The sequence below is a fragment of the Malurus melanocephalus genome, unplaced genomic scaffold (assembly GCF_030028575.1).
Source record: "Malurus melanocephalus ecotype Western Australia unplaced genomic scaffold, MMel_1.1 scaffold_99, whole genome shotgun sequence".
Taxonomy (NCBI): domain Eukaryota; kingdom Metazoa; phylum Chordata; class Aves; order Passeriformes; family Maluridae; genus Malurus; species Malurus melanocephalus.
In genome coordinates, this window is record NW_026623331.1 from 1,784,493 (window position 1) to 1,801,935 (window position 17,443).

A 17,443-nucleotide genomic window follows, 5' to 3' on the forward strand; every position below is an offset into this window, starting at 1 on the left:
CATCATTTAACAACAAAGCAGGACCTTTGTAGATTATTTCCCCTTTTTCCTTCTAATAAAACAAAGCTCAAAGTAACATTACTCTAGACTTKTAAAGACTATATTACTTTTAAAGACTATATGACCTTTTTTTTGTGGGGTAGGTGGGAAGAAATTAAAAGAAAAAAAAAATTAACATGAGATGCCTTCCTCCTCCCACRGCTTAGTGACACTTGGAAACTGCCCTTCAGTTTCTGTGTCTCTTCRTTGACCTTAGAGATGTCTGGACACGGCTGTGGATGATCCACTGAGCACTGGGACAGCAGCCCACAAGAACTCCTCTGCCTGTTCTACAGCTAGTGGAAGCACACATATTCCACTGAAACTACCAATGACTGTATTCCACAGTAATGAGGTAGTACCTCAATTTTTCATTGAATTCAGGCTTCTTATTTGTGCTCTGTCAAAGCAAACCAATGACCTCTTGCTCACTGTGAGCTAGAAAAAGATTGCCATGAACATCCCACAATGCTGAGTGCACATTTTCTCTCTTGGCATGAATTATTTTCCTTATGAGCAATACTGAAGCTTCTGGAAGCTTAAAGAYGTAAAGAGATGGCATTTCAAACTGAGGAGTTTGAAAATGGGTATTAATGAAAAGGGAAGAGAAAATGGCATTGCAATTGTAAACCACAAGAAGGTAATGTCATTGCTGGAAGATCCTTGTCTGACAACGGAAGTAGGACTGGAGTTAATTCATGTAATCTCTGATCTTCCTCGTGTGTTGGGATAGATAGCATGTCACACAAATTAGCAGACTCCAGTGTAGGAGTATCTGGCACAGGAGCAACTTTAATAACAGGAGCATTTCTAAATATACCAAACCTTGTYATCAAATGCCATTTTCTCTAATCTGCCTTTCGGTACGATCCTGGCTGACACACTTTTTTACTGCAGAGTTTTGAAATTCTATTTGGGTAAATAGGACAACACAAAGGGATTCTTAAAACATTACATTTTACTCTAGCTGCTTACTTATTTCAGCACAGCCAAGTATTTTTGGTCTGAGAGGCTGGAAGTTAGCAAAGACTTAAAATCATTTCCCATTAGTTTATCYAGACAGACGATTTAATGAACTTGCTGTTGTCTGACAGCTTTACACTTGTGTACTTCATTCCTCTGCTGGGATTACTTTGCAGTGCAAAGTCACTTAGTAAGACAGTGGCTAGTAAACAAAAAAAAATATTTAAAACTCAACACATAAAACTAATTATTTTATAACTTATTTCCAATAATTTTGGTACCTTGGTTCAATATAAAAATTTTGCACATGCTATTCCCTTGAAAASTGTTTACACATATTTATTAAAAAATGCAGTTAAGGGAAGTGATTAGGCAAATTAGTGAACAAGAAAACCTGCCTTAATTTTTTTGGTTCAAAGAACTGCTTCTGACTTGGGAAATGCAACTGAGACAGCAAARACTACCACCAGGGAAGCTCTGCTGYTTTCTTGCTCAGTTCTCAYACCCCCTCCCCTGMCTTGTGCCGTGACCCACTTTGGAGACAGGACACTGCACTATAGAGACCCTTAAAACAGTTCTAAMAGATTAAACTTTTATTTGTAATATATCTTGCCCACTTCTTAGAGAAGCTTTTTTGTAATAACTCTCTTGTAAGAGTTGCATTGCTAAAAAAAAATCTGAAAATATGGAAGTCGCAGAATGTAAAATATATTCACTCTGATGGTTAGACACGTGTTTCCTGTAACTCAGGTTCTGAGTACAATCCYAACAGCAACCGAAAGGGAACAAAAATACCAAGTTAATTCCAGTTTGAAGGAGACTGAAATGAAAATGAAGTATAACTGAATAATCATTTTGATACTTTAAGCACCTGGGAATAAAGACAATGTGATAATTTCTAACTTTAATAAAAACTACATTTTGAAGGGCTTAGCATACATGAGGACTGAAATGTCCAGATTAGATGGAAATAAAATTATGCCTTGTGCAATGCAGTGATGGCTGCTGAACACAGCTTCTGGATTTTGCTACCAACTTAGAAAAAAATAGAAGAGGGGGTGGATAAAGAAAGTGCACTCTCTCTGCCTTCTTCTGTTTGGGAAGAGGATTAAGCATTCAGAAGCACCRTGGCTAAAGCTGGATGACAGCTGCTGCTTTCTTTGATGTATCAGCAGTGGGGCTTTGCAGCTCAGTAATATGATTTGTACATTTTTATGTACTATGAACCAATTTCATAATACATGCAAAGCTGACACAACACGAAAGCCTGCAACGGCACCAAGGCAGAGCCATAGTTCAGTCTCTCAGCTCCTTATTTAGGAGACGTGATCAAAACCATATTTCCTCAGTGTCTGTCCATACCACAGATTCTTCTTGCTGAAAGACAAAGCAGCAAAGAACTTAACTAAGTCACTTTGCTTTGACTTGCATTAAAACTGAAAACATTCAGCGCTTTCAGTAGCATCGGTTTACTGAGGATCTTCTAAACCACACAATTGCCACACGAATATCAAACAAAAGTCACAGAAYTGTCAATGCTTCTTCCCATCCATAAAACTACAAATGCGACTTCASACAAACAAAACTTTAAGGTCTATAGAACTAGAAGCAAAATATAAAAGTCAATTGATTGCTGCTTCAATGCATGAGTGCTGTCCCTTTGCCTGTAATCCAAATCAAATACAAAYGAAAAAATGGAAAGTTTTTTACAGCTGAATGGATGAATTGATAAATAAGTGGGCGTTTTGAGTGGGATAATCAGGGACTGTCACTTTAAAATTATTTTTTTTTTAAGCACCAATTATTTACACAGAAATCACAGGTTCTAAACTGCACTATTGGCCAATTTCACCCAAAATAAAAAATTCTGGCACCTAACAAGTGACAAGTACTGATATAGTACTTATATGTGAAAACAGAGATCTATTAAGAAAAGCACGGGTAAGAATGGACCTAGCAAAGCTTTTTTAAACCAGAGTTGCACACTGACACCCCAAAACAACTGTAGAATACTGAAATAAGTGTCATCACTACTAACAAAAAACAATGCTGCTCAATTCAGGCGACAAAAAAAAAAAAAGATCTGCTCCTTGAATTTTAGATCTTATTTGTTCCTGATTGATTTAAATTTCAGCAAAGGACCTGACCTCTGGAAATCAATCAGTGGATAAATAAACTTAAAAAATAAACAAGGAAGTCTGCATTATTATGCTTTGCACCTTCTCATCAAGTTCTTTTGAAAGTCGTGGCTTCAGACCAAAAAAAAMYCCAACACACAAACATTTCCCACAGACTGAACTTGTACTTTGCTGTGCTGAAATAATTTGTAAAAGGGCAATTTTGTCCCACCGTGAGAATTCCTTCAGTTTCTACATCAGTCCAAACTCCTATTATATGGTGTTTTTATAATAGATTGCAATAAAGTTGCTGGAACACTTGGGCTTTTAAAACAATGTAAAAACAACATCTGCACACTCCTTTTACACATGAGGGAAAAACAAAAACAAGTTATTCAGATTTGTGTAATACACAAACACTGCCCAGAGCTTTCCATTCCGTATACGTTCCTCCAACACATTAAGGCATGCCTCTTGGACAGGGCTTCATTAGTGTTTCAGGTCTTTCACATCACCCAAATTATGCTCTTCCAATGAACTCTGCCAATTTCACATTCTTGAACCCTTCAAACATACAGCCTTTGTACAGGAACCTTACTGGTCTGATACTTGCAAAAGTGCAATTATTGCAAGYACTTACTTTGAGAACAATCCTTTTTCCCCCTCAGCCTGTGTATCTCCCTGATTCTTGATGAGTGTGGATGAGAACAGGCAGAATCCACGTCTCAGGGCACACACAATAGGGCACTGTCTGAGCTTTCATCCCCTTCCTAGGCCTGCCTCGAGTTTTGAACAAACAAAGCCTAAGGACAGGCTTGTACTTACAGCAGCAAAAGACTGCTTTTCAGCTCAAATCCCCATCCCTCCCTAAAATTCTCCCTTCCTCCAAAAGCCACTCAGGTTTTATGTCCCTTAACTTGGATTAAAGACTGTAAGGCTCCAGCTCCTAAGGTGAACTAACTCTGAACCTTCCCACAGGGGCCTCAGACATGGCCACCAGCCACAACCATATTTGCATTACTACTGCACTGTCTTTTAYGAATTCCAATGATTTCTTATTAAAAATGTGCAGCTCAATAATTATTTTTAAATGCTTCTAGATTTTACACAGCTCTCCCACATACTTTATGAAGGAGAATCATTCTGCCTCGTACTAAAAGAGCTCAGAATTCACCACCTCTGTCATCACCCGTGGTATTGGGCAGCACCAAGTCAGTCTGCATGGACTAACCTGTCCTCATGCTGACTTTAAACTGGTCTGCAAGGAGCTCCACACCGTGCTTCTGACACCAAAACACATGGCATAAACCTAGACACAGACACCCCTGAACTCAAGAGTGATGTATCTTACATTTTTTATTACATATTAGGGGGCAAACACAAGTATCTGTGCTCAAATTCTGTAATACGGTCCAAAGGACCAGCATGTTAAAATGCTGTCTAAAACCAACTTGTTCCTCTCTAGTGAGGCGACGGAGCAAGAAAGCTTTTGCTCTGGGTTTCATTTCCATTTGTAAAAAAGCAATTAGGTGTTTCTTCAGCATTCAATTCTGGAACTGAAAAAGACCAGGCTTTTAGGAAAAGTGAACAAATAAAAGAGTTAGGAAAAGCCCACGTACATTTTTTTGGTTAGTTACTTCATCCCGAGTGGCCCTACAGAACTCTCAGGAGCACCTCATGGAAGAGCATGTGATGCATATTAACTTAGGTCAAGGTTACAAGATGCTTATATAGCTTGATTTATAGAATACCTATGTAACCTGAATTCTAATGCTTTAATACTTAYATAACCKGTTTTCTAACGTTTTAATAYTTAYATAASCTGAATTATAACTCCCAATAGAATGCAAYAGCCACATGTAGTTAACTAATTATTTAATGCTTAAGTAAGCAAAAATTCACTAGGTGGATAACCTTGAAAAATAGATAAACATAGCTAATTTAGAAACAGCAAGATGAACTAATTAAAAATTGGCAACTGTAAGGCCAGTTAGCCACAAGATGAAGAATTTAGAGTGATTAAATACAGAAAATCCAAGGAACACGGTAACTGCTCATGCTCTGAAGGAAAAGTTGAAAAGTTCAGAYGTGAAGAAGACCGTGAGCCTCCATCACAGAAGACCTCCAAGACCACCTAATTGGGGAATCACAATCACAGTAAAGAAGAACTATTTATAGCCATGTAAAAATAAAAGAAAAACAATTTATAATCATGAGGTAACCTTATGTAAATTAGTTCTGAACACATTTATGATTATGTTGTGCTGCATAGCAATATTAAACAATATTTATTATATAAATAAGACACAACACTTAACAAAGAGGGGTGAGTTAGGTGGAAATATCCCCCTCACTTCCAGCGCTGCAATAACCAATACCTGCTCTATAGACACCAGTCTATGGAGTTTTATTTATAACCTGTCTTTTCAGGCTTCACTCRTCTAAACAGGACGCTATGAGAGATGTGCTGCTCTCACTGCAACCTTGGATACATTAATGTAGTTTTCACCAGAGCAGTCCCAAGTGGAAATGGGGCAGCATTACCCATATTTAATGGCAGGGCACACTGCTAAATTTAAATATGACCTTCACTAAATTAGAGCAACTTGCAGTAGACTGTCAAATGAGAACAGTGAAAAAACTTTCAAGTGCTTCCAGGAAAGCAGCAAGGATTTGGACTACTTCCAATGAATCAAATTAATCACTCATTTCTAAAGAATATAGACATAAGATRCAGCATTATTTAACTTCTGGGTGATGTTGGTTTGCAACTGAAATAACAAGGTACTGCTTTCTGCAATAAAACGGGCCTTGCATTTTAAGTCAAAGCAGTARTGAAAACATAGAAAAAAAATCTGAATATGTTGAGTTTAATAGAAAAAAAATATGTCTCAAAATTAAATAAATTATTTTAATGATATTCAGTCTGGTTTAGATAGATGCAGAGTTAGAAAATTTCTCKACCATATTCAGAGATCTTTTTCAACATGGTTTTATATCCTGAATCTTTGAATGCACTAAGTGGGCAGAGAGACCTACTTACTGAATTCTTTGTACTATTCTGGTGTAAAATATAGAGATTCAGTACAAGAACTTTTGATCAAAGACAGAGAACAAGCCTAAAACATACAAAGGGAATGCTAGCTTTTTTTTTGGCTTTTGTTCCCCCCCAAAAGTGAGTATGTGAAAATTGAAGCAGTTAAATGTTGTTGGACACAGTTGCCTCTAGGAGTGCAGCAGTAATGTAAGTGTAAATTTATTAAGGATCAAGTGTAATAAAACTTTCCAACAAATTCAAAGGTTCTGATAATTATAAACATGGTTTTTAGTTGTTGAAATTTAACTGTAGACATAATCCAAGGAAAACTAGAATTTATTAGCATAAATGARAGTAGAATTTATTCTACTGCATCAGTCTTAATTTACATTTTATCTGCTGCATTGAAAAACTGAAACACAACTGTCAATTTCTTCTAGCTTTTGTTCAGACATTATAATCCCTAAGATRATGACAAATTGTTACTCTGTTACTACAGAATTTATTCAACCTGAAGGAATTTCACCAAAGTGACAGTTCATACCCAGAGAAAAACAAAATAAAACCTCCTCAATTTAACTGTGGAGACTCCAGTAATGGCTGAAGCTTCATAAAAGAATTAGATGCAATAATTAGGTGACACAGATGGTGAAAGTCATTTGAAAGTCCATAAATATGCTTCAATTCATATCAGGGTTTAAAATATAGGTCATGTTATCCTGATCCCATTTAAATAAGGAGAATATGTTTCTTATCATAATTGAAAGACAGAAAATCCAACCATGTCACAATCTTCTATTCTAGTTCTGTTGTCTTTTTTTTTATTTTTTGATAAAACATAGTTAAACCTATAGTTTTTTTTWATAGAAATAGAAAGCAATCAGGTGAACTCCCCAGGTGAGGGAACAGAAAGAGCAAAGACTTCCACTAMCTACCAAAAACATAACCAGGCCACAGAAACGACAGTGGGTTCAAATTGTGTAGGAGACTGAAAYTGCCATTTGTCACATCAGCCTTTCGAATAAAGCTTTATCTAGATAACACAAGAGYATCAGATTAACTACAGCAAGAGACTTTGCAGTGAGAGAGAGCAGTAAACAGCTCAAGGAAAAGTGGCACAAAGRAGAGTGAGTCTCACTCAGTAGCTCTGATCCTTAGAGTTCGTGTGYGACTGGTTTAAGTTTGGCTGATGTTCCACGCCTGCCCATGGTCTGTCAGACAAGATACAGAAGATAAATAATAAAGGGCTTACTGGAGCTTTGATTCATTTCAATTTATGGTAGTCATGAAGCAGTGCAAAATCACTTTGATTCAAAACATTTACACAGTTCAATTAGTCTGCTCAAAGAGTCATTTTCTATGAACTGCTCAGCCTTCCCACATGGCCTTCATTTAAACCACCACAGTTGCCTGCTACAGGCTTGGCCCCCATTTAATTAATCCAAAAATTAAAGAGAGTAAACACCTGTGCAATATAAACCATTTGTTCTCCTCTGAGTCAAGAACTTTCTCACACCTATTTTCCCCAAAATTAACACCTACAGAAGCCAAGCAAACAAAATACCAGTACAATGAAAGCTATTCTTTTAAATACAAATTCTTGATTAGTTGATGTTTTGCATTTCCATGTACATCTTAGCACACACCAGACTTTATAGAAGTTAGGCTGGTTTCACCATTTTGTCAGGGCTATGCCTGAATTTCAGACCTTTCACAGATAAACTTCACAGACAGATGAAGCACCTGAACAAGTTTACATAGAGTGAGGAGCATGACAACTCTTCTGGTTTGACTTCAGCTTTCCACAAATCTGTCTTCCTCCATTCCTCAAAAAATATGTCTTTCTGCCTCCTAACAGACTTCTCTTATCAGTCCAATTGTCCTAATTCCAAGATTCCATGTGTAAAATCAAATATGCCAAGAAAAAAGCCCAAATGTAACCACTCAACAGGTCCTTTCCAAAGTGATGCGCCACAAAAGAAGGCTGGTACTTGCTCCTCCTTGCTAATGACTGGAGTGTTCATTACTCACACACAGAACAATACTAATGTAACACTGCTTGTCTTAGAGGTACTGCATATCCATGGCAAGGCTCCCCTAAGGTTGTCCTTTCCATCCATGCTGAAGGAGAAACTTTAAAGATGTCTATGGGATGTTGCATTTATCATGCAGCCACCTAAGACACAGCATGCACAGCTACCTCTGCTACCTTGTGAAAAGTCACTCAGTCATACCCAGGCCTCCTTCCCAAAGAAACTGATGGCAATTCACACATCAGCTAAAAAATGTGACTCTTACTGAGAGCTTTTTTTGTTAGTCATATGTGTAGGGAAACTTCATCCTGACCTAAAGACACATCTTGATTATGAAACATGGACTGTCATGAGAGCCCAAGGAGTTACTAATGAGCCAGACATGTTATTCATTCAGGTCATGTATGATCTCTGAGTATGCCATGCAAAATATTACTGCAGGCTGACAAAGCCTCTGCAAAGCTCTTGATTTTATGAATATTCTTCCACATCCTCTTCCCCATAAAAAGCAACATTGGACACAGGCATTTGAATCACTCAAATACTCCTCCAAATATGAATGCCTAAGTGAACATAAAATTTTGGAGTAACAAACAAGAAGAGCTACTGCAAAATAACCTTCAAACTCTCATCATGGYCTTATTGGGAAGACTGCTATTTGCTAAAATAATTCCAAAAAAAGCACAAATAGAAACTGTAGACAAGTTATCCACCTATAAAAAGGCACTAGCTTGACATTATTCTTTTCAGGTCTGAAACTCAGATACATCATAGCACAAAAGGCTGATTTACCCTGCACCAAAGAGCAACAGAACGTGTGGCTGAAAGCTCAGCAAAAAGCTCAGCACCTGCTCTTAGGGCCACAATACCCCAGAGAATCCATTTATGAAATGTCACTCACAGACTTCTGTTTCTTCTGAACAATGAAATTGCCACAGAAGAAATCCATATTAAGACACACCTCTATCACAGATAAAAGCTATTGATATATAGAGCATGCAGTTTATAACCTCAGGCATGAAGTGCCTTAGCACAAGATATTCCAGCACCTGCCAGCTCTCAAAGTCATCAAAGTGCTGAACTGTGACAGTTTATTATCCTTAATGGAACAGCCATATTCCTGGATTACAATTGCTGAGCATTGTTTTACTGCTCTCAGCCAATAATTGCAATATCTATGTATGCTAGTACAGTGATGATAACACAGATTTGCTTACAGTCACAGGTCAAAAGCATTTTGCTATTTTGAAAAAAATTCATATGGCTTTTAAAAAAATAGATTAAAAAAAAAAGCGCAAACTAACAACAATGACAAAACCAAAACCAACCTCCAAAAACCACAACAAAACCAAAGAATTCCTGACTCTGGCTGTCTCCAGAAACTTCTACCAAATTTTCCAGCCAAATTTTCCACAATGCTCAGCTCTTGACCTTTGAATAGAATACAGATATTATCCAGGTAACTTATTTAGCTGCTTAGGTGGCAGCCAAGTTACTAAATATCAAACCATTGGTGGAGAGGGTTGGAACCATTATTCCAACACTTCTACCTATGTAAGCTGCAGTGGCACTTGGGACACACACTAAACACAAAAAAAAAAGCTGTATGCATATAAACTAAATAGATTTACTGCCTCTAAAACCTGTCATAAAATTTTCTGCTCTATTTAGTGCATCTTGCACTGCCTGGGAAACTTGARTCTCATAAATTTAGGCCTAAAAGAGGCAATCCTGAGTTTCTCCCATGCTGAGACCCTGGATGGGAATGGATGTGCTAAAATTCCTGTACAAGCCACTCTCCTGTGCTCAGGCCAGGGAAAAGAGAGGCAGGTAAGAATGTGTATCTGAGGTAACATGGTAGCCAGGGGAAGGGATAACACCAGGACAGAGTGACCTGTTACATCCATAGGAGCTCTAATACGGTCCTGCACAATTCATCCTGGATCAAGGATTCACAAGCTCCCCAGAGCTTCCTCATCAGCTTGTGAAGAATAGAGCTGAGCTCAGGTACACAGGGATTATAAATCTATTTGGATTTATTATGTTTTGGAAATGAAAACAATGCTGCAGTATTACCCTGTCTTTCTAACTACATTACTGCCCTTTAAATGACAAAAAGAGAACCCTCCCCAGAAAAAGTAAATCAAGGCATTATTTTCATACTGTGGTGGGTTTCCTGATTTTTTTAAAATATCACACTTTTGGAGTAAAATATCAACTAAAATTAAGGGTTTCTAATGTCCAGGTAAGTATTGTCACAGCACCTCTAAGTCAGAGTACAATYGCCCCSCAATTTCCTAGACACACAYAGCCAAAGACYTCAAATCCTAAATTTAGTCTCATCTTTACAGCCCCAACCTGCCCAGCAAAACAAGCTGCACTGCCCTTCCTAAACACATCACAAAGCACAGGCATTACCTCTTCCATCCAGTACTGGAGCCAGTTTCAAGTGTAGGATGTGTGTGGGGCTGAAGGTCTGTCCTGCGGGGTTTTCCTCATCACTCTTTCCCTGTGAAACCTCACACTGGTCATTTCCCCTCTCCTACAACMATTTTACCACCTGCTATACGAGGATATTGTCCCATTTCCAAAGCTTTGGATAAGAAGTGCTGTGCAAGWCTGAATTATAATTCTGCATGACATGCACACACACTTAAACACAGCTGGAAGTGCTCCTAATCATCCCATTTTCCGTGTGACTTTTGTTCCCTATAAACAGAGGAAGGAAAAATGAGGAAAAGTACATGCCTGAGGCTAATGGTTCGGCTTATCAGCTGGGTGCAATGCAGCACATAAARCTGCTTTTCTTTGGGAATATAAAGCAAGATGTAAGAATGGTTTATTTAAATGTAAGTAGCACAGGTAGCCAGAGAAAACAGTTACTGAGGTGAGGATATCAGATTGTTCTAAACTTCACAGGAAATAAATTCTGACAGCATCATCCCTTTGTCTTGTTACACCAATGTAATTATACCTGCCAGTCTACACTCTGGAGAATTAATGTCTTGAAGCTTAAGAAATGGGGGAAAAAGCAAGGTTTTAATGAYTTTTGACACTGTGGCTTTAAATTTTGATCCTTAATTTAATTAAGTATCCCTAATTATTTTTAATATCCTTTAAGATTTTAACATTTTACAAACCCTAACATATCCACGTGCCCTTTTGGGAATAGCTTTTCTAACACACACAGCATGACAGTTCATATCACAGCTCTAACAGAAATTGTCTGGTAATTACTAGACCAATCAAAATGAAAAAAAGATTGTTTTTTCAGACAGTTCTCTAACAAGTGGAAAAACTTTCCTGGAGGCAATAAAAAAAATTGATTCCTTAAAAATGAAAACAAACAAAAACACCCCCAACAACAACAACCAAAACACCACRAAACAAACACCAAACAACAATCTAACAGGTCCATTAAAGATAAAACTAAATTCTGCTGGACTTCCATAGGAACCCCAGTGGAATAGCAAAAACATTCCTGGCTGGCTAAGAAACAAGTTACTCAAAAGTAATGTCCTTAGATTGGAGAGATATCCATTTGATTCCATCAGAGAATCTTTTTCACTTGTTCTCTTTATTTTGTAGCTTCCCAAAAGCAAGAAATTAAGAACAAAAGAAAAATATCATTGTATTACAAGCACATGCCTRGATTTCTTTGACTAAATGAGCAGTCATCAATACTCTCAAAGAAGATAAAAATCTTCAGTTATATTAGTTTGAAAGAACATCTACTCAGCTACCTCCAGGGACTCAAACATTCAGTATTTCAAGTGGCACTGACCAATTTATATCTGTGAATTCCATAGCAGAGAGTGACAGCAGAATCTGGTTTTATTTTCTTTCCAATAATCCCTTTGCATGGATCATTTGCATGGAACAGGAGGCGACACGTAAACGTTACCTCGTGCGAAGGCAACACCTCCCAAGGAACAGGAGCCTTTGGTGAGGATCAGCACCACGAGCAAGTGTCAGACAAAGTGCAGTGACACAATTTCAGAGAATGCTGCTTGTAAGGAACAGCCACTGCTCGCCAAACCTGAGGAGTGGGTGGGTGTCATCCTCCCTGCCCCATGTACCCCCTGCTAACATCACAGGGCTTGWGCTGCACTGTGGGCTGACAGCTCACAAAACTGACTTAGCTGGGAAAAATCACATTTCCCTGAACAGCTCAGGAAAAAAAAAAAAAAAAAAACCTAACCAAAAAAACTGAACCAACCCAAACCCCAATTCTGTGCTTGCACAGATGCACCCTGTGCTATCAGATATCAATGCTGGCTTCAGGCCAAAAGAAAGCACAGCAGAGCAGAAACTTCAGATCTATTCCTACCCATAAAAGAAATGTCTATTTTAACTGGAAGAGCTAAAGTTAGCCTTTAAAAGGAGAGACTGCATGATTGTTTGCCATAACTATTTAATATATTTTGATAAAATGCTTGGTGTAATATAATCCKTCCTCTAACAATTTTTCTGTGTTTTTACAATACACTGTATTCCCTAATCTCCAGTTTTAACCCATAAACATTGATTTTRCCAAATACTTGTTATGATAGATACAGCTAGGATGGGTAGGTTGAGCTACCTAGGAAAAAGCAGATTTTGTTTTGTATAGTTAAGATTAAAAAAAAAAAAATTAGAAAAGTAAAAGAAGAAATGGTTTTTTTTTTATCTTAAAAACATGACATTAAAATGAAACAAGTCACCCAAAAGCAAAACATAATTAAATAAAAATGTCTAACTCAAATCATAATAATATTTTAAACTAAAATTTATTAGTAAGAGAACTCTAATAACATTAAAGAGATTTCAAAATGCAGCAAAACATTCTATATACAGTGTGTTCTTTCAGATTTTTCTTTGAACTGAATTAAGTAAAAACCCTTAAAATCAAGTTTCTAAGGATTTTTCCATTACGTTCAAAGGTGTTTTTATGCAGTAATATGTGACATTGCAACAACGCCCAAATGCAAAGGAACAAGCAGACTAGAAACCTAACCTTCCCTGCTCACTGCCCTTATCTAATAAAGCCAATAAAAGTGTTCTACCAGAAGAAATTAAGCTTTTCTCTGTCCTAGAAAGCTCTCTATTTTTAGATGGGAATGAATAATGTTTACAATAATTTTAAACACACCTCCCAGCTAAAACACTTATTCCWTGAGTTGACCAACCAGTGGAACTATGTGTCTGACCTAGAAACTTGCACCAAAAAAAAAATTTTTCTTTTCCTTATGCACAAGGTCCACCTCAAACTGTGGATTAGTGCTCACTAGAAAGCCTGGCCTCAGGGACAAACTTCTCCCTGAGGAGGAAGGAGCAGAGACTTCAGTAGCTGCTGCTCTTATGGGAATGCTACATGAAATCTGTGTTAGGCAGAATTGCCAGCAGCCATCACAGACACAAACAGTCACAATTCCAGAGGAATTTTTAGCTGAAGGCAAGCCTTAATATTCTCAGAGCATATGTGGTATTTGCCCACATCTCTCCAGTCATTAGACTGCAACTTATTTTTCTGTACTGATCTACAGATGCTTCCTCCAAACATACCTCATACTACTATGAAACGTTAAWTCTCCAGTTAATTCTCTACTGGAGTATTTTATTCTTTTCTGAAGAGCTTTTTAAAACAAAGATGGTTGAATGTTAACATTAAGCTGTTCACAACAGACCACTTGTCACTGTTTTCTAAGGAACAGCAGCCATTAAACCCAGGAGAGAAAACTTGTGATGCCTATGAGACCTACCAGGTGTGCTACCAATTTACCAACTTTGCAGTATTTATTACCGAGGGCCCATTTTTAAGTCTCTTGCTCGGTCACATTTTTGGGCTATAGCATTAAAAAATACACTGGATCTGTTAAAAAAAAATCTGTCTCTTCTATAACTCAGTAATTAAGAAGCAACTGCATACAAATTGTAACTGCATAGAAACCAGCCTGTTCCTGCATTCATCACCCATCCTGTGATGAATGTGCTACCAAGCAGAATGATGTTTTCAGGGTTACTGTGGGTTGCCAAAGTGAGGTAGCACGTGCTTGGATAAAGCACCCACAGTTGCCAGAGGGTAATGCAGCACTTCATTTTTCAAGCAAAATGGGCTTTTGTTAACCTTTTTGACCTTCTCCCTTGGGGATCTCACCTTAGTTTTTATGCTAACTGATCAGAATAGAACTTCTGAAAAGAATCTCCCAAACATCCCTCTCTGAGCTTCTGGCTCACATCATGGAATGCTGTGCAGGGGCTCCTTCTGGATGAAGCTAAAACAGAAGATGAATTTCAAAAGCTCACCTAAGACACTCATTTTGCTCATGGCACATTCAGCCTAAGGCTCTCAGCAGAGAGCTCAGCTGAAATAAAGCAACTGGGATGTGTATTCCTCRGACAAGGGGTCCTCAAAACAAACTTTGTTGCTTTACAGATTTGCAAAATGCTATTTGTTAATGCAAGAGACTGACTTGAGACTGAAATGTCATAAGTACCCTGAATGCCAGACACAGTCTGCAAAATCCTGTGAATAAGATACTGTAATTATAATCTCCTGAGTCACACCATCCCCACACATTCTTTTCACCTGTGTAGTACCCAGCCTGCCAGTCAGGAATGTCCCCTCTGTTTAGTCCCTGTCTGCTGAGCAGGGACTATGAGATGGAGTGAAGCAGAACAGATTCACCCTGACTTGACCATTTCTACAATCAGAAGGTGCTTGCATCACCTAAAAAACAGGATTCAGCAAGGCCAGAGGGATTCTGGATTCTCTGCACTCACCAACTCTAGTCAGTCTTTCCACCCCAAGGACAAATTACTTAACACTTTTCARTTGGCAACTGAGAGAACAGCAGCTTCTCAAGGAAAGCCAAAAAGGACTGCAGTTAAATTCTCAAARTTTTTCCTTTGTCCTCTGCAAAATAAAATCATGACATTCATAGCCTTATGAATGGAAAGATGGCACATGAAAGGAGCTATTAAGACAAAGTGACACACTTGATGAAAACACATTAGTTATGATATGATATGATGTGATATATACTAGCAGGGCAAAAATATTCAAATAATACTAAGCACTTGCTTCATGACAACAAATATCAGATTAATTTGGACATAATATTTTTAATGTCATCTCACAGTGTTTGATCATTCTGCTGTTCAAAAATTCMCTGCTTTATACCACAGATATTGCAATAAGTTAAAAACCCCATACAGACAAAACTCCACATTTTTACCTACATGACCCTCACCTGAGATAACCTGCTTCCTATAGGAAAGTGTCACTGCAAAAAAGGGAGTAAGGGAGCTTTTGAGGGGTCAGAATCAGGGATGGGAGARGGGAGGGGAACTGCGAGGAAACAGGATGCTTAAGATGCTTAAGAGTAACTTACACCGTGTACAACCACTCACACCTTTGTGAAACTAAACTGCTGAGTCTCCGTGGGAAAAGAAAGGATCCAAAAAAAGAGAAAAGATCAAAAAGCCAAGTGAAAGCTGATAACCTGTGTGAAATGCACCTGAAAATACAGCCATTAATTGTGATCCATGGTCCCTAAAACAAGTGGCATTGGGAACACAAGTGGATGCAGCACTTTAAGCCATTTTATCACACAGATCTTTGCCAAGGAGTCSCCTCTCAAATGAGCATTTATTCCAAAGGAGAGATAACTTCTGAGCCGATCAGCATTTGTCCAACATCACCTGGAACACTTTGCCAGGCTGAATCTACCTTTACAAGAGACTATAAAGGGCTCTAATGAGGATTGACTCACAAAGCAGCATTGATGTACAAATCTACATTACAAGYAGGTATTGTAGTTATTTCACAAAGCCCAGCCTGTGAGATGCAATCTCAGGTGGTCTACACCTGTTCTGCAGGGCTTCAGGCTGTCAAGGTCAGATATCTCGAGCTGGTTGTAACTTGAACTCTGGCAGAGTTCGGACAAATGCAGCTAAAGARAAGAGAAAGCTTTAGTATCTCCCAAGTATCCTATTCCAACAAAGAGCAAAGGGAAACAARGTTTGTGTTGGCTACACAGGCTTGTCTCTGTCTTTTTTCCTTCCCTCTACTTTCCTCAAATCCACAGGCATTGTTAGACATCTAATTTTAGTTTCAGACAGCAGATGTCTTTTTCATAGCTCCTCCAAGCAAAATGAAATAATAAAASGGGGCTTCTTAAAATTTTAAAGGGCAGAAAGTAGTCTGTGGAATCTCTTGCTGTTACTGTTAATTATAGACACTGAACAAATTTAATTAGAACCAACCAAACAGAAAAACATATGTAATCTATGCCTTTGGCATAGCGTGAACCAGGCAAGGGGCTATGAAGCAATCCCCTGCTGGACAYTTTAATCAATTTTATTTTAAAAAGAATGCACAGATCAGGATTCAGCAAGGGTATTTCTAGTAAGAAGTATACAAGATTATTGTTGTGAAGRTTAAGCTTTAACACCATGATACATTTTCAGGCAGCAGAATGCCTCACCATGATATGAAAATCTTGTTACATGAGCAGAAGAGATTTCCTATTGTGATGGAATGGGCAACACTAAKTATTAAGAAGCAATTATGCTGTTTCCCAATTCTCACATGGATGAGTTCACTTGCTTTATTTTGGGAAAGCAAGAAGTAACAAAGCATGGGTTGGGAGCTAACAAAAATGACCTCTGTCAAAGCATTACTGTACAGACACCTGTAAAATTGCAACCTTCAACACAAAGCCTAAGCCAATATGAGGCTGCTGCCTTCCACATGGACTGGTTTATCTTAGCAGTCTCCCTGATATTTCTGTCCACAAATGCTTCAAAAGTGTGTGGCCTGTCTTTTGTCCACCCCTGTGCACCATTCTTCACCCAGTTTCTTYCCCTAACATGAAGAACAAAGACATATTGTGTTAAGGTCAGGCAACTTTTTGTGGGTAAAACTTCAGTCTTCACTGACTGAAAGACTGTCTTAAAACACACCTGTCTGTCCATGGTTTTGGTTTCAGGAATGACTTCTCTTAGCTTTCATAAAWTCTTCTAGCATTTAGTCACAGTAATTTATAACTATCCACAAGACCTGCTACACATACTTACTACAGCTCATCTCTAGATTTTATACCCCTCTTTTGCAATAAGTCTCAGTTGTCGCTTAGGTCAGAAAAACAGAAGCACTGAAGCCCAGTGCTGAAATGGAAGGAAATCGCTGAAAGCTGCAAGCTCAGAACTTCAAGTCCTGTATAGTGTTAAGTACTCTGAAAATCAAGTTCTAGGAATTCAAAATGGGACCT

The 17,443-nt window shown here is 38.1% G+C and overlaps 1 protein-coding gene across 2 annotated transcripts in view; it reads right to left on the reverse strand.

Annotated features, from left to right (window-relative positions):
- Window positions 1-17,443, reverse strand: part of SPIRE1 (spire type actin nucleation factor 1) — a 127,434-nt gene that overhangs the window by 71,993 nt on the left and 37,998 nt on the right. The window lies entirely within an intron of this gene.